The following is a 24,268-nucleotide window of genomic DNA, read 5'->3' on the forward strand; positions in this document are numbered from 1 at the left end:
CACATAAGGTTTCCTCTATTTTTTCCAAATCTGATGTTTCCCAGGATGAGGCTTTCTAATCCACCAAAAAGCGCAAATGTAAAACACATTATATGGAACCTCAGTCCCAATCATACAGATAAAATATTTCACCCCAAACCTTCTGAATGGAACATTTCCTCAGAAGTGGCTGATTATATCCAGTCTAGCTTACTAAAAAGCGGTCAGGAAAAAGCTGCAAACTGAATGCCCAAAACCTTCTTTCACTGGCAAAGTGGCTGAGATGCCAGAGATTGATCAGAGCTTGGCTGTCTTCATGCATAAATATTCCCAGTATTCAAAGAAGGCATTGACCGAGCATGGAGGAGGTGTCAAGATAAATTGTTAGACATTTCTGGTTCTCTGTGGTCCACTCAAACAAATCCAATTCCCCAGTCGATATAGATGTCCTGATGGAATGGGCACAACAAGTTATTTGTCTCATAGGGAATGCAAATTGTGCAATTTCCTCCAAAAGGCGCTGATCTCTGTTTATGCATTTAGATCCCAAACTGACAGAGCTGGCTACCACTGATGCCGGACCATTGGCTTATGGTCATGTTTCGGTGACAGATTTGTGAAGGAGCTGGGAAAGTTTGTTGCCACCTACTCCACCATAGACAAAGCTCAAACGTCACTCAAAAAGGTTTCACACTCCACTTTTTGCCAGGGCTACAGAGGTCAAGCGGTAGGCTGGGAATTTGCCTAGACCTCATTCCAAGGTTTTCAACCCGAGAGGCAGAGGTGTCTACAACAACAACTACAGTCAGGAAACTTTCTAACCCACAAGGCAAAGATAGGAACGCAGACGTTTCAACAGGGCTGGATGTCGTGGAGGATCATCAGACTCAGGAGACTAATTTTATTCAGGTATCTATTATTCCTCATTCAGGAGTGATTCTAAGGGGCAGAATAAGACACTTCCTATCCAATTGACAAAGTCTACCAAACAGGCTTTGGGTTCTGGATTCGGTGCAGAGGTTCAAAATAGATTTGTACAGGATCCAGTTCCAAACAGACAAGCCCCCTCCTCTGTATTTTTCCCAACAAGAAAACGTTTTTACAACAGGGTGATTTTGGAGTGTTGCACAAAGGACCCATAGCGCATATGACTCCCCATCCCAGGGGGTCGGGCAGCACAATTCTTCTGGTGCAATAGAAGGGAGGACGCTCCGGACTAGTTCTCAACCTAAAACAATTCAATTCTTGAGTGGTTTACCACTTCTTCAAGATGGAAGGCACTCAATTGCTAAGGCATCTGTTGCAAGAGAACAATTGGTTTGTTAGACTCTGTCTGAAGGATGCCTGTTTCACAGTTCCTATCTTTTCTCCACACCAGTGTTTTCTTCAGTTTTTCTGGGATCACAAATGGTACGAACTTGTAGACATCCAATTCGGCATTTCCTCCTCCCCTTGGTGTTTAACCAAATGGATGCAACCCATGGTGGAATCCCTCAGACTAAGAGGCACCCGTATGATCATTTATCTAGACGACCTCAAAAAATGGAAACGAAGCGCGAGGTGGTGCTTTAGCACCTTCAATGGACAAATCAATTGCATTAGGGTCTGAGGTTTCTTCATAAATATTCCCAAATCCTGCCTGTTCCTATCTCAGCAGATGAACGTCTTGGGAAGACAGATAGACTCTGTCCAGGTTTTACTTCGACTTCCTGCCCTAAAGATTTCATCAATAAAGAGGGAATTAATGTGAACCCTCTCATCTTCGACTGTGTTTTTGAGATCCCCGGCCAAGATTGTGGGGCTTCGAGTGTCCAATATTCAGGCTATTTTCTGGGGTCTCTCATTATTGTGCCCTTCAAAGGATAAATATTTGTCACTTTAGAAGGTCCTTTCCTACTCGAAGCTGGTTTGTCTGTCAGAGAAAGTCAGATGGGAAATATCCTTCTGGTTGCATCACAGGGAAGCATGGAATGACAGGACCATTTGGTAGTACACTGGATGTGGTAATGGAGTCTGACACCAGGTTTTGGGGCTGGGGGGGGTGTTGGTCTGATCTCCACAGGGGGCTGGTCGTCTCCAGACAAATTCAAGCTTCACATCAACTGCCTAGAGCTGTTAGCCAACTGGTTTGCGATTCAGACTCTGTCCCTGTGCAAGACATAATGCTGTATGTGCCTGCGGATGGACAATGTCTCTGTGGTAAGGCATAGCAACAGATTGTGGGGAACCAGATGCCACCCACTGGCAGAAATTGCCATACATTTCTGGAATTTTTGTATCCTGAACAAGATCGCCGTCATTGTGGAATATATTCCAGGGTGAACAAATGTAATAGTGGACTGGAATTCTCGCTTCCTAAGGGACTCGAGAGATTGACAAGTACATCAACACATTTTTCACCAACTCAGCCGGATCTGGAGCCCCTGTTCAGTGCACCTCTTTGTGTTTCACCTGACTTCTCAACTTCCAACCTTCTTCAACTGAAGACTAGATCCTCTAGCAGTGAGCTCGGATGCATTTCTGCAGCCCTGGCCAGGAAATCTCCACTACTTGTTTCTCCCTCTCACCATGATTCTCAGTGTAATATCGCAATGAGAGGACAGAGGGGGGCATTGATTCTCATTTCCTCTCTGTGGAGACATCAGCCATGATTCCCTTTATTATTGGAGTTGTCCTGTAAAGCTCCCATTCAGATTCCCAGCTTTGAGGACCTTCTCATGGATCCCACAAGCTCTCATCATCCTCTTGTCTAATCCAATCAACTGGTATTAGTCACTTGGAGGGTTTCGGAGGATGCTGACAAATGCTGTCTCTTCTTTCTATCTCAAACAATCATTCACTCCTGGAACCCACAAATGATTTGCTTCAGCCTGGAAGAGATGCGTTTGCTGGTGCGATGAACGGGGTCTGGATTTGCCTTTAATCATTAATTTCTTATCCCAATTAGCAGATGAGGGTCTCAAAGATAGATCAATTAACTACTATTGCTCAGCTAATTCCGCTGGTCATCATCCTGTTGAAGGCCGTTCAGTGGGTTGGTATCCTTTGACCTGTAAGCTGTTACGAGGTATTCACTTGATGCAAAGTACTTAACTTTATGGGAAGTTGACATTGGTCTTAGGTTTTTGAAGGCCTATCCAGCTAATGAGGATTGGTCCAGGAAGCAACTGTCGGCAAAACGTACATTATTATTATGCCTCATATCTTGTCAGTGGGTTTCTGATGTCAGGACCCTGGATCTAATGGGTAGAGTATTTTCTCCTTCAGGAGTTCTTTTCCGAATTTCTAACCGTACCAAAACCCATTGTAGATGTATAAGTTATCATGCTGTTCCAGATAATCAAACGCTTTGTTTTGTGCGATGTTTAAAAACGTATGAAGATTGTACCAGGGAATTGCACAATTCTCGTTGTGGTTAAGGTCTTATTGTTCTTCAGAAACCTTTTGGTCTGGTAAAGTCTGCCATCATGGCAAGATGGGTTAGGTGGTTACTTTCTGAAGCAGGAATTGATGCTTCTCATTTTGTTGCACGTTCAGTTAGGGGGGCTATGTCCTTTAACGCTTTTAATCTGGGTTCCCGTTTGGACCATATCATGGTGGTGGCCGAATGGTTGCTGAGTCTATGTTTAAAATGTTATATTATAAACTGATTGTGGATGTTGCACTGATTCTTGTGAGTCTGCTTTAAACAAGCATAATTCGAAGCCTACGGTCCTGATATAGAATAGAACATTTTATAGCTATTGCATCAAAGAAATTCCAATTATTTTAAGGACACAGGGGTGATTATCCCACCCATGTATATTCTGTATGTATTTAAACATAATATTCTGTCATATGCCACTTAATCGGCAAGTCTATGTTGAATTGTTACATGGTCACCCCCCAAGGTTTTATGTGTATGATATGTTGTGGCTTACATACATGATGTTCTTTCACCCCAGACTCTGATAGAAAACATTGCTGAACATTGTGCTGCAACACAAAATTCTGGTTAAAGTTTAAGATCAATTCAATCTGGATTCTTTGCAGATGACGATCGACGTTCCATCACCGGATCCCAAATGAGGTCTTCAGAGGAGGAGAATCACTGTAGTTCTCAATGGTTAACGTTGGACTCTTGCAAAGAAAGAGGAAGGGCTATGGGGGGAAACACATCTTATTGGGCCAGATAGGCGTATGGTATTATGATGTCATAGAAGATGTTCATGGGAAATGATTTTTTTATTGTAAAATGGTTGTTTTTATTAGCAGTGGTGTTTTTTGCTGTAAAGTATGAGTTTGTATAATCCTCGCCTCCATATCCTTAATAGAATTGAAAATTCTTTGAGGCAATAACTATAAAAATGTATATTCAAATGCTTGTGCTGAGAAGTGTGGAGATCCACAGGATAGTGAAAGTACTCAGAATAACTGCAAAGGTGAACAAATATGCAGAGATACGTGTGAGGACAAACGCACAAAGAAAATAAGACTTCTACTCTCTTCCCTGGAAGGAAAGACATTAATTTGTAGTTCGCTTATGAAGATCTACAATCGTGCAAGGAGAAACCGCAGGATCAAGCATGGTCAGAGCACCCTAGGCAGAAACTCATTTTGATACCCTGACAATGCTAGAAGCTACAGATGCCCTAAGTATTAAAAGACTCTTGAAACAACATTCTAAAATAAGAATAAATCATCCAACACACACATTTTGTTTAAGCCCTTAATTTCCTTAATAGACCCGCACTGAAGCGATAAACCAATGTGACATTTTTCACGGTGGACACGAAGCATCTAAGTCAGTACCATGGGCTTCAGATTATGCATTCCTGTCTTTGCTTTATTTAAGCAGCAGTCATGTAAAGACCATAGAGAAATGGGTATAAACAGTCAATGACTACAATACCCAAAATGCATAAAGGGTTAAGCTACAATCTAACAGCCATTGCCAATATGGTCATGTACATAGTTGCCAAGTCACATCAACTACCTTTCTCACTATGTCTTAATATGTACTAATGTTAATTAATTATTGCCAATTATTGATTTTCCTGACTGTTTGCTATTGTGCACTTAATACGTTGCAGCTTCTGTCCACCAAGAGGATCTGCCAGTCGGCTGCATTCTTTTCTCCGTTTAATTGTCCCTGCTGGTGCAAGTCCTCACAGCCCCATAGAAGTGTTTCTGGGGCTGCCACTATTTTGTGGAATAGCTTCAATGCTTCAGCGGGCCATGGCTACCACCAGAGGGCTTCACCCTCTTTCTCTCCTCCGCTAGTGGAGCCAGTGTCCTGTGGAGCCCTTGTCTTGGTTATCAGAGGATCGCTAGTCTTTCAAAGCATCTGTGCCTCCATGGGTCTCGGCACGTGGTCGCACCCTCAGCTTATTCGACCCGTAGCTTTGTGCTTTCTACACTGTTTCCTTTTGATAATCAAGAAAAACTACTAGGTGAAGAAGGCCTCAGGGAAAAGTTTATAGACCTAGCATGGATACATTCCCCCAAAAACATATGAATAAACAACACAACTATCCACGGGTTTGGTACGCAAGATAAACGTAAGAAACTCGAGTCGTATGCCTTTACCCTTCCTTACCAGGGAAGGAGGCATTGACCCCTGATATTGACCCTAAGCTGAGTACAGCTGGATGCTCCGTCCATCACCACCCCCTTTTGTACCGCTTTTGGCCGCCATAAGTGTGGCAGGGTATGCTCAGACGTGAGTCCCTTGCTCACTTTGCCACTGGATTCAAGCAAGCTGGGCTGAAGACGGCTGGAATGCCAGAAACCGGTCCTCGGAAGCTTTTTTCCGGTCCAGGGACGACATGGCTTGGCAGTTCGGGCTGGACTGTTCCCATGAGGCACAGGGTCAGACTGATTTGCATATAGCCATGTCTGAACTGGGGTGTGAACTGGGGTGGCAGAGTGGGCTAAAGAACGGTGATGGATTAAACCCTGATCTTTTGAATAGGTGTGAGTGTTTGATTGATTCAGATGCTCCGTCCATCACCACCCCCTTTTGTACCGCTGATCTGTCTTGGCACTGTAATTCAGTCGAAGAACCAGATTACGAGGTCTTTCCTGAATTGGCGCTAACACGTAGAGTAGAGTGTCATAGAGTGCAGTGGCATAAAGTCCAATGTCATGGAGTGGTGCAGCTTAGAATGGTGTGGAGTGCAGTGGTATAGGGTTCAGTGTCATAGAGTGCAGTTACATAGAGTAGACTGCAGTGGCATACAGTGCAAAGGCATAGTGTAGAGCACAGGTACTCATATTACGGCCTGCGGGCCACCAGCGGCCCGGCAAGCCTTCCTTGGCGGCCTGCAGACCTTGCAGACATCCTACCTGTGTTTAACATTTTTTTTTTTAAATAGTGTTAGCAAACACTGCCGGTTGCAGCAGCCTGTACTCTGAGAGACTCTGCTCTGTGGGGGCTGGGGGATTCCAGTGATTCCAGTGATTGTCAGAGTGGAGATGCCTGGGCGCTAAGAGGTCAAATACAACAAAGCTTTATTAACATGTAAATGGTCTTTTAAAAACCTGTGAAGTACTCGGGTGCAGCTGCGTGAGAGAGACAGAGGGAGGGAAACAGAGGGACAGAGACAGAGGGACAGAGACAGAGGGACGGAAACAGAGGGACGGAGACAGAGGGAGGGAGACAGAGAGAGGGAGACAGATAGAGGGAGACAGAGAGAGAGCGACAGAGGGACACAGACAGAGGGAGGGAGACAGACGGAGGGAGGGAGACAGGGGGAGGGATACCGAGAGAGGGAGACAGGGAGAGAGACAGAGGGAGGGAAACAGAGGGACAGAGACAGAGGGACGGAGACATAGGGACGGAGACAGAGAGAGACAGATATAGAGAGACAGATATAGAGAGAGATAGATATAGAGACAGACAGACAGATAGACATATGCGTGTATGCGGGGTCTGGTGGCTCAGTGGACAAAGGTGTCTGCTGCAGGGACCTGTGTTCAACCTCATGGTCACAATTCTTTTTTGCTTTAGCCACCTCCTCCCTCCCCCTGCCGCCACCGGTGCGGCCCTCGGCCACAAACCACACTGTAAATTTGGCCCCCGAGAGAAAGTTTGTGAGTACCCATGGTGTAGAGTGAAGTGGTGTAGAGTGCAGTAGCTTTGAGTGCTGTGAGTGCAGAGTAGAGTGGCGTAAAGACCAGTGGCATAGATCAGAGTAGTGCAAAGTAGAGTAGAGTGACGCACAGTGCAGTGGCATAGAGTGTTGTGGCCTAAAATAGAGTGTTGTGGCATAAAGTGCAGTGGTGTCAAGTGCAGTGGCATAGAGTAGAATGATGCACAGCAGTGTCATAGAGTGTAGTGGCATAAACTGCAGTGACATGGAGGGATGCAAAGAGTAAAGTGGAGTGGCTTAGAGTAGAGTGATGAAGAGTAGAGTACAGTGGCATAGAGTGCAATGATGTAGAGTAAAGTCTCAGTTAATGATGCCAACAAGAGATCTATTTGAAAGTACATTTAAATAAACTAAATAAGTACCTTTAATGTGTCTTACTCACATCCACAATAAATGAAAACCACAATAGTCAATTACATTCAAGGATAAAGAATAGAGCAAAAACAACCTGTTGTCTTTACTTGGATCAATCATATTGTATTTGAAAAATAAAAATGATACAAGAGTTTCCAAAAACCTAAAAAATGGGGCGGGAGGGGGGTTCTTCAAAGGTATTCATGACACAAACAATAACTATTTAACTCTGACATTTCACTAGTCATCAGTACTCAGAGGCACATTTCCCATACATTAACAAGGTAGTGACTGTCCTACACATAGGAACAAAGCCTCCTGAATTTAATCTTAACAACAACTAAAGGAAAATTGGTTAAGGTGTTGACATTTGGGTCTCTGCTGAGATGAATCTATGATACCATCATCAGGACAAGATGTTTCACAAGATCGAGACCCCGGCCTAGACACAACAATCAGGGACATTTTATAGAAGCAACTGACGCAGTTGAGTTGCAGAATTCAAAAGGAAATACTTGTTTATTATTCAGGCTTACTCGTTTAAATCCGTATCACTAACTGTGTGGAAGGATCTAGGCTATTGAGTAGAAGCCATAAGTGAAAGCATCAATCGGAGAAGGCTTACTAGTTTGCCTTTGCTGGCATGCTTGAGTTTAGCCTGTGCCACAGCTTGAATGACGCTGTGGTCGCAGTAGCAATCGGCGGTCCTCATACGCTTACTACAGATGCTGGAAGCTACGGCAGTGGCCTAGAGTAGAGTGATGCAGAGCAGAGTACATGCGGCATAGAGTGCAATTACGTAGAGTAGAGTCATGCAGAAAAGAGCAAAGTGGCTTAGAGTTCAGTAGTGTGGAGTGCAGTGGCATAGAGTGTTGTAGAGTAGAGTGCAGTGTCGTAGAGTAGAGTGGTACAAAGTAGAGTGCAGTAGCACATAGTGTAGTGGTGTAGACTGCAATGGTGTAGAGTAGAATGCAGTGCCATAGAGTGCAAAGGCATAGAGTGCAGTGTCAGTGGTGTAGAGTGCAGTGGCATAGAGTAGAGTGGTGTTGAATAGAGTGGAGTAGAGTGCAGTGATCTAGAGTAGAGTGTTGCAAAGTAGAGTGCAGTGGCATAGAGTAGAGTGGTGCTGACAAGAACAGAGTGGCATGGAGAGAAGTGTTATAGAGTGGACTGGTGTACAGTGGAGTGGCATAGAGTGCAGTAACCTAAAGCAGAGTGGTGTAGATTAGAGAGCAAGTTTCATTGAGTAGAGTGGTGCAGAGAGTGTGCAGAAGCATAGAGTAAAAGGCGTAGAGTAGAGTGCTGTGGTATAGAGTGCAGTGGCACAGAGTAGAGTGCTGCAGAGTGTAGTGGCATAGAATATAGTGGAGTAGAGTGGAAAAGATTGTAGTGGCCTAGAGTAGAGAGGTGGGGTGTAAAGTGCAGTAGTGCAGTGGCATATAGAAGAGTGATGTAGAGTGTCAGAGTGCAGTGGCATAACGTGTAGTGGCATAAAGCACAGTGGTGTGGAGTGGTGCAGAGTAGAAAGGTGGAGAGTGCACTGGCCTAGAAAAGAGGGGTGCAGATTAGAGTGCAGTAGCATAAAGTACAGTGGTGTAGAGTCATGCAGAGAAAAGCAGAGTGGTGTAGAGTGCAGTAGTGTAAAGTAGAGAGGTGTAAAGTAGACTGCAGTGGCGTGGAGTAGTGCAGTGCCGAGTAGTGTGCAGTGGAATAGAGTGCAATGGTGTAGAGTGCAGTGGCTTAGAGTAGAGTAGAATGAAGTGGTGTGAGGTGAAGTAGATTTGAGTGAAGTGGTGAAGAATGCAGCAGAGTAGAGTTGCATGGATTAAAGTGGTGAAGAGCAAAATAGAATGGTGTAGAGTACAGGGGCATACATTTCAGTGGCCTAGAGTAGAGTGGTGTGGCACAAAGTGCTATGGCATAGAGTAGAGTGATGCACAGTAGAGTGTCAGAGAGTGTAGTGGTATAAAGTGCAGTGGTATAAAATGTAGTGGCATGGAGTGATGCAAAGTAGAGTAGTGTAGGGTGCAGTGGCCTATAATAGAGTGATGCAGAGTAGGGTGCAATGGTGCAGAGTTGAGTCGTGCAGAGAACAGCAATGTGGCATAGAGTTCGGTGTCATAAAGTAGAGTGTTGTAGAGTAGAGTGGTCCAGAGAAGAGTGCAGTGGTATAGAGTGCTGTGGTGTAGAGTAGAGTGGTGGCGAGTAGAGTAGAGAGCAGTGGCATAGAGTTCAGTGGCATATAGTGCACCTCAGAGTGCAGTAGTGTAAAATGCTGTGGCATAGAGTAGAGAGGTGCAGAGTAGAGTGCATTGGCTTAGAGTAGAGTGGTGCAGAGTAGAGTGTAGTGGTGCAGAGTGCAGTGGCTTAGAGTACAGTAGTATAGAATGTTGCAGAGTGGCATAGATTAGAGTGGTGCAGAGTAGAAAAGAGTGAAGTAGAGTGCAGTGGTGTAGAGTGTAGTGGCCTAGAGTAGATTGGTGTGGCGTAAGGTACAGTGTCGTAGAGTGCAGTGGCATAAACTAGAGGTTTGGAGAGTAGAGTTTCATAGAGTGCAGTGGCATAAAGTACAGAGCATAAAGTTCAGTGGCGTGGAATGGTGCATAGTAGAGTGGTATAGAGTGCAGTGGCTTGGAGTAGAGTGGTGCAGAGTAGAGTGCAGTGGCACAGAGTGCAGTGGTGTAGAGTAGAGTCATGCAGAGAAGAGCATAGTGGCATAGAGAGCAGTGGGGTTGAGTGCAGTGATGTAAAGCAGATTTGAGTAGAGTGATGTGGCATAGAGTAGAGAGGTTCATAGTAGAGTTCAATGGCACAGAGTGAAGTGGCATAGAGTAGAGTGGTGCAGAGTAGAGTGCAGTGGTGTAGAGTGCAGTGGGTGTGAGGGAACATAAGCAACATGGAAGGGGGAGGGAAGGGAGGGAATAGTAATAGAAGCTACTTGGATGGTATATGTGAGACAGACTAAAAAAACACAAGCATTCATATGGAGTGCTTGAACACAAAGATAAAAATTGGCTCCAAAAATGGGAGCAGTGGATGGACACAAGTACTTGGTTCATGGTCTAGGAAAGGGCCTAACACAAGAAGAGGACATAACACTTGCATGCTGTGACAAACAGTTGTGAAGCAAATGAGAGCAACGTTGAAGCTAAGAAACAGAAAGCTATCTAAACAAAGATCATGCAGAAAGAGCGCTTGAGCTGTTTAGGTGAAACCTAAAAATATCACCTCCACTACATCCCATAGGCACTGGAAGCAGGAGTGAGGGTGGCTGCAGCACCCCCATCATAAACGTGCTGGAGTTCAGAAGTTGAATAAGCAATAAAGATGCCCTAAATATTGTTTTTATCTTGTTACATTTGATATGCGTTCATATACAGAGGTCAAATATCAGGATGTGGCTTCTCTTAAATTGCTGTTTATTCTTTTAATATGTAGATTGGTGTTTACTTTACTTTCTCCAACTGCAAAGTTAGGGTATTTTGTAAGACAAACTATCGGACGATCTTGTGGGTGTGAAGGAAACTGTAGGATGCCAGCTTTTTTGTCACATACAATAATATTTAAATTTCTGTAAATTAACTGTAAAAATGTTTCCAAATATATCAGTTAGGAAAGTAAAAGAGAGGCATATTTTTGTATAATTCTGAAGAGTGGTGGAAACAACCTTTATAATAGGATCAAAACAAATCAATACACTTAATTGGTGATGTACACGTGGTAGATATTTGCTGAAACCCATTTTCTATACATTGTTGGTTGTGGCTTCTATAGTTTTATTAGTAAAACTATATCAATGTGAATTGTGTTACTGTCTCAATGGAAAATGTACTATCTCATACATGCCAACATTTTAAAAGAGGAAAGTGGGAGATCTTAAAAAGGAATTAGGAGAATGCATTTTTCCAAGTGACTTCTATTGCCGCCTGCATTGGTTCTATTGGCTTGTATGGGACGTGCAAGTGTGCTGCTGCAGGATCGCATAACAGAAATACAAATAGACTTTTTTTTAATTACCTGTCAGGAGCGTGGAGAAAGCACTAAGGCAGGCACTGCAGTGGCGGTTTTACCATTAGGGCGTTTGGGCGTTGCCCCACCTATAATTATCAGGCAATTTATTCGAGCGGCGCGTTAGTAAAAGTTTTATAAATTAACGCGCCGCTCGAATAAATTGCCCGATAATTATTGCCCTGCGGCCGTGGTGTGTGTCATGGACTTGGACAGTATGCACTGTCTGACACTGGGTGGCGCTGGACTGACTCTGTGCCGGCACAGTGCGCACTCACTGCGCATGTGGTGTTTGCCCGGCAGGGCTTCTTTAACTAGATAACTATGTGGTTTTAAAAAAAACCACCGATTAGGGGTTTGCCTGCCTAATGCAACGTACCCCATTGCTCAAAAAACGAACGACGTTTTTTTAATGCTCAGCCCAATCCTGATGCTACTTTCTTTAGAGAGCAGCTCTCCTCTAAAGAGAGCAGCATCAGGATTGGCTACTACTGTCTCTCGTCATCGGCAAGTTGGCAGCCATCAGTCTAGGCGCCAACGGGACCCCAGAGCAGAGATGGTGCGGACCCGGTCAAGTGAAGACAAGGTAAGTTTTTTATTTTATTTATCCCCACCCCCCTGTGAGCGAGCCGTGACTGATCTATTGTGGTTGGTGTCTTAGAAGTGATGGGACAGTCTTCAAAAACATGTATATGTCCTCGAGGTACGCACTCAAACTAAAGCAGATGTCGCGATCAAATGAGTGTTATGTAACAGAAAATGGTCGAACTTTGTAAACTATATAGCCTGGGGTTCGCATCTGTAATGGTCCTGGAACTAAATTATATATCTCTGTCCAGCAGAATGCAAACAAGCTGTTATTTGTGCAACGCGGTAATGAGTCGTTGCGCCATGCACTTTGGTCCTTTTGAAATATAAGCTTGTGACCCTGCTGTCTCCTATTTATTGCCCATAAATGTATACGAAACCCTGGGGATACTGTCTGCACGCGACTGCGTCTGGCAGAATCATCGCCATGTATTCATTCCCCTGTCCTCTTTGACCTTGAGTTTTCTCACTGAAGAAGCAGGGAGAAATGTACGATTCACAAAAAGAGTATTAGGGCATATCCATTTGTTACGATTAATCAGGCAACGAGTAAAGCAGCATTTCACGTGCAGCTGGGTTTCTCTGGATGTGAGGAGCTTTGGTTAGTCAAAATAAACCGAGGCTAGCTGTACACTGTTTCAGTTCTGCCCGCACGAAAACATCGACACACGCCAGAATCAAAAGGGCCCCAAATTAACCAGTGAGGAATCGAGATTGTTCCACAGAGTAAGGCAACACAGGATGCTTGCTGAATAGGACACTGCTTTGTTTCGTTTGAATAGTACAGAACTTTTCGCCTCACCACTTTGAAAATCCACCAGCCGCCACTGGCAGGCAGGTAGGGCGTGACTAAGATGTGGTGCACTGCCCTGCAGGAGATAGGTTACTGGCAGTGCATAATCCGAGTCACACAAGACCAGTTCCTGTTGGCTGAAGCCTGCAGAGGAATCCTTGCATACACGAATCGGGAGGTGGAAGACTAGCCTTGGAATCGGTAGTCTCCTGCCTGAATCGGGACGGTTGCATGTATGCTTTGTGTAAATGACAGTGTACTACCACACCATGCTTTAGCATTGCATTTGCCACAGTGTTCTCCAAAATACTCCGACGGCTATATAGTGCACCTTTATCACTCTCCTGTTGAATTGGAACGGCTCATTTGCTTCACTCGTTCTTTGTGCGATGCTTGGATTTTTCCCAATCCCTATGCCTTCAGTGATGTAACACTAATGGCTCCACCCTCACTCCAAAAATAGTTGCTGCACCACTGCTGGATCCTTATAACCTGGGCACTTCTGTATATAATAAAGCATCGTGAACTGCACAGACCACCAGTTCAGTATTTGCTGTCAATATCCTCTCGCAGTGGTGAAATACGGTGTTGTAGCGCCACCTTGTGCTACTTTGCGTTTTACCTCTTGGCCAGTCTTCGTCAATTTTTAGCAATGTACATCCTTCACTGCCCGTGCCCAACATAAGCCCCCGGAGACCTCTCGGGGCTGGGGACCCGACCCCCATAGCTACAGGGCCCCCCTTTCAGCAAAAATGCTAGGTGGTGGGTCGGGTAGGGGGGCACTCTGAGTACTTTGAAAGGAGTTAGGGGGCAAATTTCGTTATGGCACTGTTCACTGCTATACATTTTCTGCACCGACAGCGCTCTCTACTCTTCACTTTTGCAGGAGAGAGAGAGTATATTAACGGTGCTGTGCACGAAAGATCGGAATTAGTCTTCTGTATCCATATTACTGCACCTTATCTCATGCATTGGCTTTGCAATGCAGCTTATGATTTCTGCTGAGCTGTCTTCTCATAGAACTGGGTTTAGCCAACTAGGACCTCTGAAGGAAACATGAGTGCCCAATGATAGAACAGTCAGCACGTGCGAATTTGTGTACAGACCTGATACACTTTCAGAACCTAGGCCATAGTATTGACCATGAGCAAGCTCACCCGATACACGTCTCGTGATCTTAGCAGAAGGGAGTCCACTGAGCTGCAGGCGCTATCTTGGATGCGTTTGAAATCTCGTCAGAGCTTTAAAACATGCACGAAAGAGCAAGGACTCTCTCAAGTATCACTGCAAAAGTGCATTTTGGCACACGCACATACACAAGATCAGAGAAGTGTATCTGTGTTTTAGGTGTCCTCAGTGGCAAGAAGCACAAGGACCTCCCCAGCACTGCACATGTTCTAACCCAAAGAACAGGGGTTCTGAAAACAGGAGCCTTAACTGTAAAACGTGGCCAGCTAAAGTGGGTCTGTGATCCTTAACCTTCCTTTTAAAAATAACTGATAGAGAGTAAATCACTTATTTTTCTTTTGCTATGTTTTTGTTCCCTAGAATATCTTCCTCTTCGTCATTACAAATATACTCAATCACTGCCATACATAATTTTACATTTCCATGTTCTTCAACAGAGATTATTTAGCCTGCTGGACTGTGTATCATCCATATTTGTTTGAGCGATGGAATTTCTCACTTTCTTAAAGTTTCCAATTGGCAAGTTGAGGATTTTTTAGAGGAAATTTGGCTTCATCCTTTTCCATTTTTTTTCATCCAACGTACGCATTATTCCCCCTGGTAAAATTGCACGAAGCGTTTTTGTTAGCGTTTTAAGTAAGGAGAATAGTTTGTGCTTCTAAATGTGCACTTATCTTCAGATTGAGCCTTATTGTCAGCATTAACATTTAATTTTTGTTTCTACACTGTAAAACATCCATCTTTTCTACATGGTATCCCTATATTTTTGCCTTTTGCTGGACCCTATATTTTTGCTGGCATTAGACCTCTGAGAACTTTAACCCTGCTAACCAAGGGTAAATTGCATGTTCCCCCTTTAAACATGGTTGAATTGGCATATTCCTCATTGGTATATTCAACTTAGCTGTAAGTCCCTATTATGTGCTATGACATGTACCCAGGTCCTGTAAATTAAATGTCACCAGTGGACCGCAGAACCATCCATTACAGTGACAGTGTTAAACATGGTTTCTGGTGTACCATTGTAGTCTAACTGTGACAGGTTATACACGTCCATTCAGCCTGTCAAAATAAGCCCTTTTGACAGGCCAAAACCTACATTTTAAATATTATTAATTCACTGCTATGTAGCCCTTACAAGGAAGGGTTCAGGGTATTTAAAAATAGGACATTCAGAAACTTAATATTAACTTGTTCGTAGAGTGACTAGCACCCAAAAGCAATTTTTCATTGTGTGGGCCTAGCAGTCCTACGTAGAAAACTAGAGTACAGATTAAAATCCTAATAGCAAATAGGAATAGATTTAAACATAATTAAACAGCTATTTTGAATAGTTATTGAAAATCCAATTCAATGGCCAAGTCTTTTTTTGATAAATATTAACCAAAAGTAACTTTTACAAAGTTATCTTTTTCCTGCCTGGAATTCCTGTAAGCTAATTTGCGTTTGCTCTCTGACTCCTGCCAGCTAGTGATTATTATTTGAATAGGTGTGAAAAAGGTGTGAAAGGCTTCTCAAGAGCACAAAAAAGGCTTACCTGGAAGGGCATGGATGATTTCTCTTAAACTCAAAGAATATGCAGGGTGGGGGCTGTGTGCATCCTCTGACACTACAGTATCAAGTGTCAAATCCTGCTTGGCAGGTCTACTCTGGTTACTTACAACACTGAGGGTGCACTTGAAACTGGATGCCAAGAAAGTTCCTCTGTATCAGGGGTACTCATAGAACGGCCCGCGGGCCGTCAGCGTCCCGGCAAGCCTTCCCTGGTGGCCAGCGGACCTTGCAGACATGTACCCGTGTTTTAAATTTTTGTTTTTACAGAGTGTCAGCAAACACCCCTGCGGCAGTGCGACTCAAAGATTATGCTGCTCTGTGGGGGCTGGGCGATTCCCGCCATATATAATAACAAAAAAGGAGTGCCTCCTTGAAAAATGAGGAAAACAGCATTCACTTTTCCCAAAAACGTGTATTAACAGAAGCACTTAGTGCCCCAACACCGTTCAAAGGACAATAGTAATCCTTTTAAAAGACCCCTCACTCACCAACCTGGTTGGTGACATGCTTCATCATCGGGGTCCCACCCCATAGGCCGAATGCCTACAGGGTGTGCTACGACACCTGATTACAGTGGAGCGGGATATTGTTTTTTATATGTGCTAACTATGCATGTGTGAGGGTATATTTAAAAAGGGCCAGTACTACTCCGTTCAAGACTTTATTCTTGAGCGTCTGAACCCTAATAAAAACAATTGTGGCACCTTTGCCCAACTAGGAGGGCTTTGGTGTCTAGAGAAGTGTGATATTAAAAACAGTTGTAAAAATAGCCAAGTGTGCTATGTGATGTGAAAATAATAAAGTAAACTAGGTCTACATGTTTCAACCAATTGAAAAATTCTATGGTTTTCGTCAGGACCGTGTATATTACAAGGGGCGGTACGCACTCGCTAAGGTGCGGCCTACCCTCAAGTAATTAGCAGACCGCAAATAATGGTCTGGATGTGAAAAGGTGTATTTAATCCTGAATTCAGGAAAAAACCTGTAGAAAAGGAAAAAAAAAAGGAAAAAAAGGAAACGGGGTTGGGATTACGTACTGGGGAGGATTACACAAGGATACAAACAACATTCAAATGTTTGGTGATGTCCCCCCATCAGAAGGGGTGGCTGACTATATTGAATATCATATAGGCAGTGAAAGTCTAAATTCAGCTTTGTTATATGAATGCGCTTTGTGCTAGTGCCTGAACGTGCCGATCCAGGTTGCTAAGCATGATGAAATCGATAGATCAAGGGGGTGATCATTGGTAAAGTGCTCGTGCCAACAGCAGTTTCTACATAACTTTTGTGCAGGAATCGTGATCACCCAGTCCTTAGTTACTGGAGCTGTGCAAATTAGGTGAATTACTTAATTATACGGGTGATATAAGTTACCACACATTGCTCCACGTATACTGCTTACACTTAAAGCGGTATTTCTCGCTTCATGGCTTCGGGTGAACCAAGACGGCGATTCTCCGTCATCTACATGGTTAGAAACGAGATTGCAAAATAAGTACACAAGGGTCTTTACAAATTGTGGGCGTGCGCGGCAAGGGTCATACATCTCGGCATTGGTATGTACCGCGTCGTACCCTTTGTTCACAGATCCGTACTTACTTCAATGAAGATTTTTGGCAAGACTGTAAACCTACTCGGTTCCAGTACGCGAAGCCTCCGTGTGTGATCGGCGTCTGGGTACTGCCGGTAGAAGTAAGGGATTCAGTGCTTCCTGGTTAGGGCGGGGCTGCATACGTCATCGCCCTCTAAGCCAGTCTGAACACTGGGTGGGGGCGTGTGTGGTTTTCGCCAATGGGGAACCTGCTACGGTATGACCCGTGGTAAATAGTTGCTATGGTAACCCTAGCTTGCGTTCCAAACGTAGCTTAGGCGTTACGTATCGGGGAAATACCAGCTTCCTTGATTATGGCTAGGTATTGCTATACGTTGTCGCGTCTCAGTAGCCTGCCTCACTAGTCTCAGTGGCCTGCATCACTGGTGCGGGAGAACTGGGTAAAGGGTTCAAATCGTGCTGTGCACTCGATGCTTATTCATGACCCACGGCAAACTTCCGTCTGTATTGAGACATCTATTTAACCATAGGGACACGTACACATGTATTTAGGTTAGAAGGGACAATGAGGGTTTTATCATCACCCTTGGTCTTAAAGTATTAAATGAACATTATGTCGTGGTTTTATTTGGTATTATTGTATGACCAGGTCTAAGGGAACATCTCAGAGTTATGGGTTTCTTTTACATTACGGTATGCCATGGAATGTTATCGTTCAGCCCAACTTTGTGCGTTGCCAGTCTGTACACCCATCTCTGCTCCTTTTCGAAGAGGCGTTGATTCAGTTTTGCGCCTGGTTTGATTTGTTCGATGACAGTCCATTGGATCTCATCCGCCGTGTGTCCTTTTGACAGGTAGTGTTCAGTTAGTTTTGTGTTGGATTTTTTGCAACGGATGTTGCTCCTGTGTTCACCAATGCGTATTTTTACTTTTCTGCTCGTCATACCCACGTAGTGTAAGTTGCAAGGGCAAGTTAGTCTATACACTACGTTTTCACTGTTACAATTGGTCAATCCTCTTATGATCCAAGTTTTGTTAGCTTCCAGTTGCAGGGTTTTAGTGTTGTTGGTGAAGGGGCAGACGCTACAATTTCCACACTTATAATGGCCTGTGGCTTTTGGTAAGCCCCAGGTATTGAGAACTGATTCCGGTTCTTTGATTGACAACTTGGGTCTTGTGTTGACTACAGCATCCTTAATACTGCGTGCTCTCCTATATGAGAATAGGGGTTTCTCCCATCTTAAATTTCCTGTATTTAATATGCCCCAATGATTGTTTATTATTTTGCTGACATTGTTAGAAATGGTGTTATATGTCGTAACACATGTTAGTGGGACTTCTTCTGTTGTTTTATCTTGATTCTCCAGGAGAGCAGATCTCGGCTGGTTGCGAGCACGTTTTTGACTTTTATTCAGGATTTTTTCGGGATAGCCACGTTCCCGTAATTTGCTGGTCAGATCCTGGGCTTGTCTTTTGTAGTCATCCAGTTCGCTGCAATTCCTACGTATACGTAGGTACTGACCGTAGGGCAGATTTTCCCGCAGTGGACGTGGATGAAAGCTTTCAAATCGTAACAAATTATTTTTGGAGGTAGGCTTGTAATGAGTTACGGTTGTGAGTTTCCCATTTTCTTTGGTAATCGTGAGGTCTAAAAAGACCAGGGTTTTGGGATCTTTTACGCATGTAAACTTCAGGTTACTGTCACATGTATTAATCCAGTCAAAAAATGCCATTAGTGTTTCATCAGTGCCCCTCCAGATAGTCAGCACATCATCTATGTACCGCCTCCATACCAAAATGTTGGAACTGTATGGGTTGTTGTCATTGAGGATATATTGTTCTTCAAATTCGTGGACGTACAGACCCGCCACGCTCGGCGCGAATGTACTGCCCATCGATGTTCCTCCTACCTGTAGGTATATTTGACCCTCAAACTCGAAATAATTCCTTTTGAGGGCCAATCTGGCACATTCCAAAATGAAATTTTTGGGCGTTTTTGATGTCCAAACCTCTTTATCCAGTGCTTGTCTGAGGACCTCCAAGGTGGCGTCCTGCGGAATGCTTGTATATAAGCTTTCAATGTCAAAGCTGACTAAGATGGTGTCCTCATCTATAGTCAGGGTATCCAGTAGCTGTAACACACTCTTGGTGTCTTGTAAATAGGTACTTGTTTTCTGTACTAGTGCCTTGAAAAATACATCGCAGAATTGTGAGAAAGGTTCCAAGAGTGAACCAAGACCTGAAACAATAGGTCTACCTGGCGGGGGTATTTTGTTTTTGTGCATTTTAGGAATAGTGTAGAAATATGGTATCTTTCCTTCACTTTTACACAGAAAGTCCGCCTCTTGTTTAGATATATAGCCATTAGCTTCTCCATGTTCAATAAGAGATGTTATTTCCGTTCTTAGATCATCTGTGGGGTCAACCGGTAGTTTTCGGTAGCTGTTGACGTCTGCTAGAAGTCTCAGGCATTCCGTCTGGTATGCCAACTTATCCAACACAACTATTCCCGCCATAGTCAGAGTGGGGCTGCAGGGGACTAAGAGGTGAACAAAGCCTCATTAACATGCAAATGGTCTTTTAAAGACCTGTGAAGTGCTCAGGTGAGGCTGTGTGTGTGTGTATGTGTGTGCCCAGAAGCTATCCCAGCCCGTGCCACACAGGCAGGGTGAGATGACAGAGGAAGGTAGAGACAGGGAGGGAGAGAGACAGTGAGGGAGAGAGACAGGGATGGAGAGGGAGGGAGAGGGAGGGAGAGTGAGGGTGAGGGAGAGTGAGGGAGGGAGAGTGAGGGAAGGACAGTTAGGGTGAGGCAGAGTGAAGGAAGGAGAGTGAGGGAAGGAGAGTGAGGGAGAGTGAGGGAAGGAGACTGAGGGAAGGAGAGTGAGGGAGACTGAGGGTAAGGGAAAGTGAGGGAAGGACAGTGACGGAAAGAGAGTGAGGGAGAGAGAGTGAGGGAACGAGAGTGAAGGTGAGGGAGAGTGAGGGAAGGAGAGTGAGGGAAGGAGAGTGAGGGAGACTGAGGAAAGGAGAGTGAGGGTGAGTGAAGGAGAGTGAGGGAAGGAGAGTGAGTGAAGGAGAGTGAGGGAGAGAGAGTGAGGGTGAGTGAGGGAGGGAGAGTGAGGGAAGGAGAGTGAGGGTGAGGGAGAGTGAGGGAAGGACAGTGAGGAAAGGAGAGTGAGGGAAGAATAGTGAGGGAGGGAGAGTGAGGGAGGGAGAGTGAAGGAGCCCTCCAGAGTGAGGGAGCCCTCCAGAGTGAGGGAGCCCGACAGAGTGAGTGAGGGAGCCTGACAGAGTGAGTGAGGGAGCCCGACAGTGTGAGTGAGGGAGACAAAGTGAGTGAGGGAGACAGAGTGAGGGAGGGAGACCTCAGAGTGAGGGAGAGGGATAGAGAGAGGGAAACAGAGGGAAGGAGAGAAAGGGAAGGAGAGAGGGAGACAGAGGGAAGGAGGGAGAGGGAAACAGAGTGAGGGAGCGGGAAACAAAGCAAGGGAGAGGGAAACAGAGGGAGAGGCAAACAGAGGGAGATGGAAACAGAGATGGAGAGGGAGACAAAGATGGAGGGGGAGACAGAGATGGAGAATGAGACAGAGTTGGAGAGGGAGACAGAGAGAGAGAGAGAGAGAGAGAGAGAGAGAGAGAGAGAGAGAGAGAGAGAGACATTCAGAGTGAGTGAGACAGATGGAGACAGAGAGACAGAGGGAGGGAGAGGGAGGTAGACAGAGAGAGAGAGAGAGAGAGAGAGAAAAAGAACGAGAGAGAGAGAGAGAGAGAGAGAGAGAGAGAGAGAGAGAGAGAGATGTGTGTATGCCAGGTCTGGTGGCTCAGTGGATGAAGGCGTCCGCTGCAGGGACCTGTGATCAACCTCATGGTCACAGTTGTTTTTTGTTGCTCTAGCTCCGCCCCCTCCCTCACTGACCCCGCCACCACCGGTGCGGCCCTCAGACATAATCCACACTGTAAATTTGGCCCCCGAGAGAAAGTTTGTGAGTATCCATGCTCTGTATCCACTGCCTGGTTGCTGGTAACCCCTGCTTTTGTCCTACCAGAGTTCTGTCTCTGAGGTTTTACATTTCATGTGTGTGGTGCACTTGAAAGGAAGGGAACAGGATGCCAAGACATTACTTGTGTATCCACTGTCTGAGAACCCCTGCTTTGTTCTACCAGATTTCTTTCTCTGGTTTTATTTATTTGCTTTAAACTGGATTTTAGTGTTAGATATGAGAGGACACTTGGATTACCATAGTACACTCACCACATACACTCCCAGCCATCAGAGCCCAAGTTTGATGTGGCCCAAAACATTTGCCTTCTTGAAAATGGACAACGTGAGTAGGGTTGGTCTGGGTACTTTTACCCCATTGGTTAGGGTGTGCCCAGGAGCCATTCCCACCCGTTAGGATATCCCAGGTATTTATGTGGAATCTCCAAGCAACTACTTCAGAACACGTTCTGGACTTGATGTAGAACAGAAGAGGACTGGACTTGTCGTTTGTGACCTAAAAGGATCTCTTTATTACTGTTTTGGTACTGCATAAATGCATTACACATTACCTCTAAGTTAAGCTTGTCTGGTCTGTGCCACAGCTACCAAGAAGTTGAGCTCAGGTTAATTTAGTCACTTTAGTGATTCGTCCAGACAAGGGCTGTGATTATTACTTTAGGTAGGTTGCCCAGCCCAAATAATAATTCAATGTATTACATCTACTCTCCTGCTATTAAACCTTATTCTTTCTGCAAGATAAAAAATATATTTGCCATTGTCTCACTAGCAATGTAGTGTAGGTTGTATTACCTTCACACATTACTGACATTTCTGTTACACACTCTATTGGGTGTCTGTCATGTTGTCTTTCTTTTCATGTATGGAGAGCATGTGGATTTCTGGCTGAGTAGGTGGACATGTGCCTGAGCAGAGCTTTGTGTGTAATCCATTAGACATGGGGATCAGTGTTGACCTAGCTGCCAATTTGCTGTTGGGAAAGGAGAGTAGTGCATGTTGTTAGTTGCCCAGGCAACAGGGTCTGATGGTAGTTATCAATCAATCAATCAAGCAATCAGTCACTTGTAAAGCGCACTACTTACCTGTGAGGGTCTCAAGGCGCTGAGTGGGTGCTGCTACTGCTCGAAGAGCCAGGTCTTGAGTCTTCTGAAGGGGAGCAGGTCTTGGGTCTGCTGCAGATGGGTCAAGAGGGTGTTCCAGGTCTTGGCGTCGAGGAAGGAGAAGGATCTGCCACCGGAGGTTGTTCGTTGGATGCGGGGGACGGTGGTGAGGGCGAGACTGGCGGAGCGGAGCTGGCGGGTGGGGGTGTAGAAGCTGAGTCTGCTATTCAGGTTGGCCGGTCCGGTGTTGTGGAGTGCTTTGTGTGCGTGGGCGAGGAGCTTGAAGGTGATCCTCTTGTTGACAGGGAGCCAGTGCAGGTCTCTTAGGTGGGGGTGATGTAGCTGCGCCGGAGGATGTTGAGGATCAGGCGGGCGGAGGCGTTTTGGATGCGTTGCAGTCGTTGTAGGTGTTTGGCCGGGATTCCTGCGTAGAGTACATTGCCGTAGTCCAGCCTGCTGCTGACGAGAGCTTGGGTCACCGTTCTCTGGTTCCGGTCGGGATCCACTTGTAGATTCTGTGAAGCATGCGGAGCGTGTTGTAGCAGGAGGAAGAAATGGCGTTGACCTGCTTCGAGATGGAGAGGGGGTAGTCGAGGATGAATCCCAGGTTCCGTGCGTGGCCCGTGGGTGTCGGTGCTGTTCCCAGTGTGGTCGTCCACCAGGAGTTGTCCCAGGAAGAGACGGTGGGGCTGAGGAAGAGGACCTCTGTCTTGTCCGAGTTCAGTTTCAGACGGCTGCTCCTCATCCACTCGGCGACGGCCTTCATTCCCTCGTGAAGTTTGGTTTTGGCAGTGTGTGGGTCCTTGGTGAGGGAGAGGATGAGCTGGGTGTCGTCGGCATAGGAGATGATGTTCAGGTCGTGCTGGAGGCCACTTGTGCGAGGGGGCCCATGTAGACGTTGAACAGGGTTGGGCTGAGGGATGAGCCCTGGGGTACGCCGCAGATGATGTTGGGGGCTTTGGATCGGAAGGGTGGGAGGCGGACTCTCTGGGTTTTGCCGGAGAGGAAGGATGTGGTCCTGTCCAGGGCTTTCTCCTGGATTCCGGCTTCTTGGAGGCATGTCCTTAGTGTGTGGTGGCAGACTGTGTCGAAGGCGGCTGACAGGTCCAGGAGGATGAGGTCTGAAGTTTCGCAGTTGTCTAGTTGGCGCCTGATGTCGTCTGTGGCGGGGATGAGGGCTGTTTTGGTGCTGTGGTTTAGTCCGAATCCGGATTGGTTATACTTATAGTCCTGTCATCCTCTCGCAGCCTACTCTTGAGCAATTGCTACCTATTTTTGAAGTGAACCGGAGTAGTGATATGGCTGACAAGTGGCTATGGGGAAAGGAGAGTTGCACATGTTGTTAGGTACTTAGGCAAGAGGGCCTGATGGGAGTTGTAGTCTTTTCAGTTACAATTTGGCAACCCTTGAAAAACTGCATTGTGTAACATACCTATTGGCAAGATGTTCTGTTACCACATACTGTTGTTCATTGGCACAATACATGGTTTCTGTGATGAGGATTTTATGGGGAAACACTTGCAAACAACATGCCCGCGGCTGACATGTGATGGAGGCTGATACATTAGGAATCATGTGTACTGATTGTATCTGCCAATGACACATCTCTGATACTTTAGGTACTGCATATGGGAAAAATTCATGTGATGGACGATAGCAAGATGTGAGATGTGTGCAAACAGTAAATTGATATGTTATGCCAGTTGGTGAGGTGTTACATACCAGTCTCTAGTCCCTCAGGTTATCCAGTCACATGTGCAAAATGGCAACCACCTTCTCCTCCCTGGCTGTGAGATGTAATGGGGCCTGGGAGGGCCACCACAAGTCTTCTGAGTGGCCAGGTTATGCCTGTTAATAAGGCGCTCGACCTTGATCTTCAGGTCATGCCACCTTTTCTTGGTGTGTTCCTTTGTTGCAGGATGGTACCAACACTATTGACCTTGTTGACGACCCTGCCCCACACTTTATTCTTTGTATCACAAAGGTTTGTTGGACTTGGGCTCCAAATAAATGTGG

Source organism: Lissotriton vulgaris, chromosome 3_1 (genome assembly GCF_964263255.1).
Source record: "Lissotriton vulgaris chromosome 3_1, aLisVul1.2, whole genome shotgun sequence".
Classification (NCBI taxonomy): domain Eukaryota; kingdom Metazoa; phylum Chordata; class Amphibia; order Caudata; family Salamandridae; genus Lissotriton; species Lissotriton vulgaris.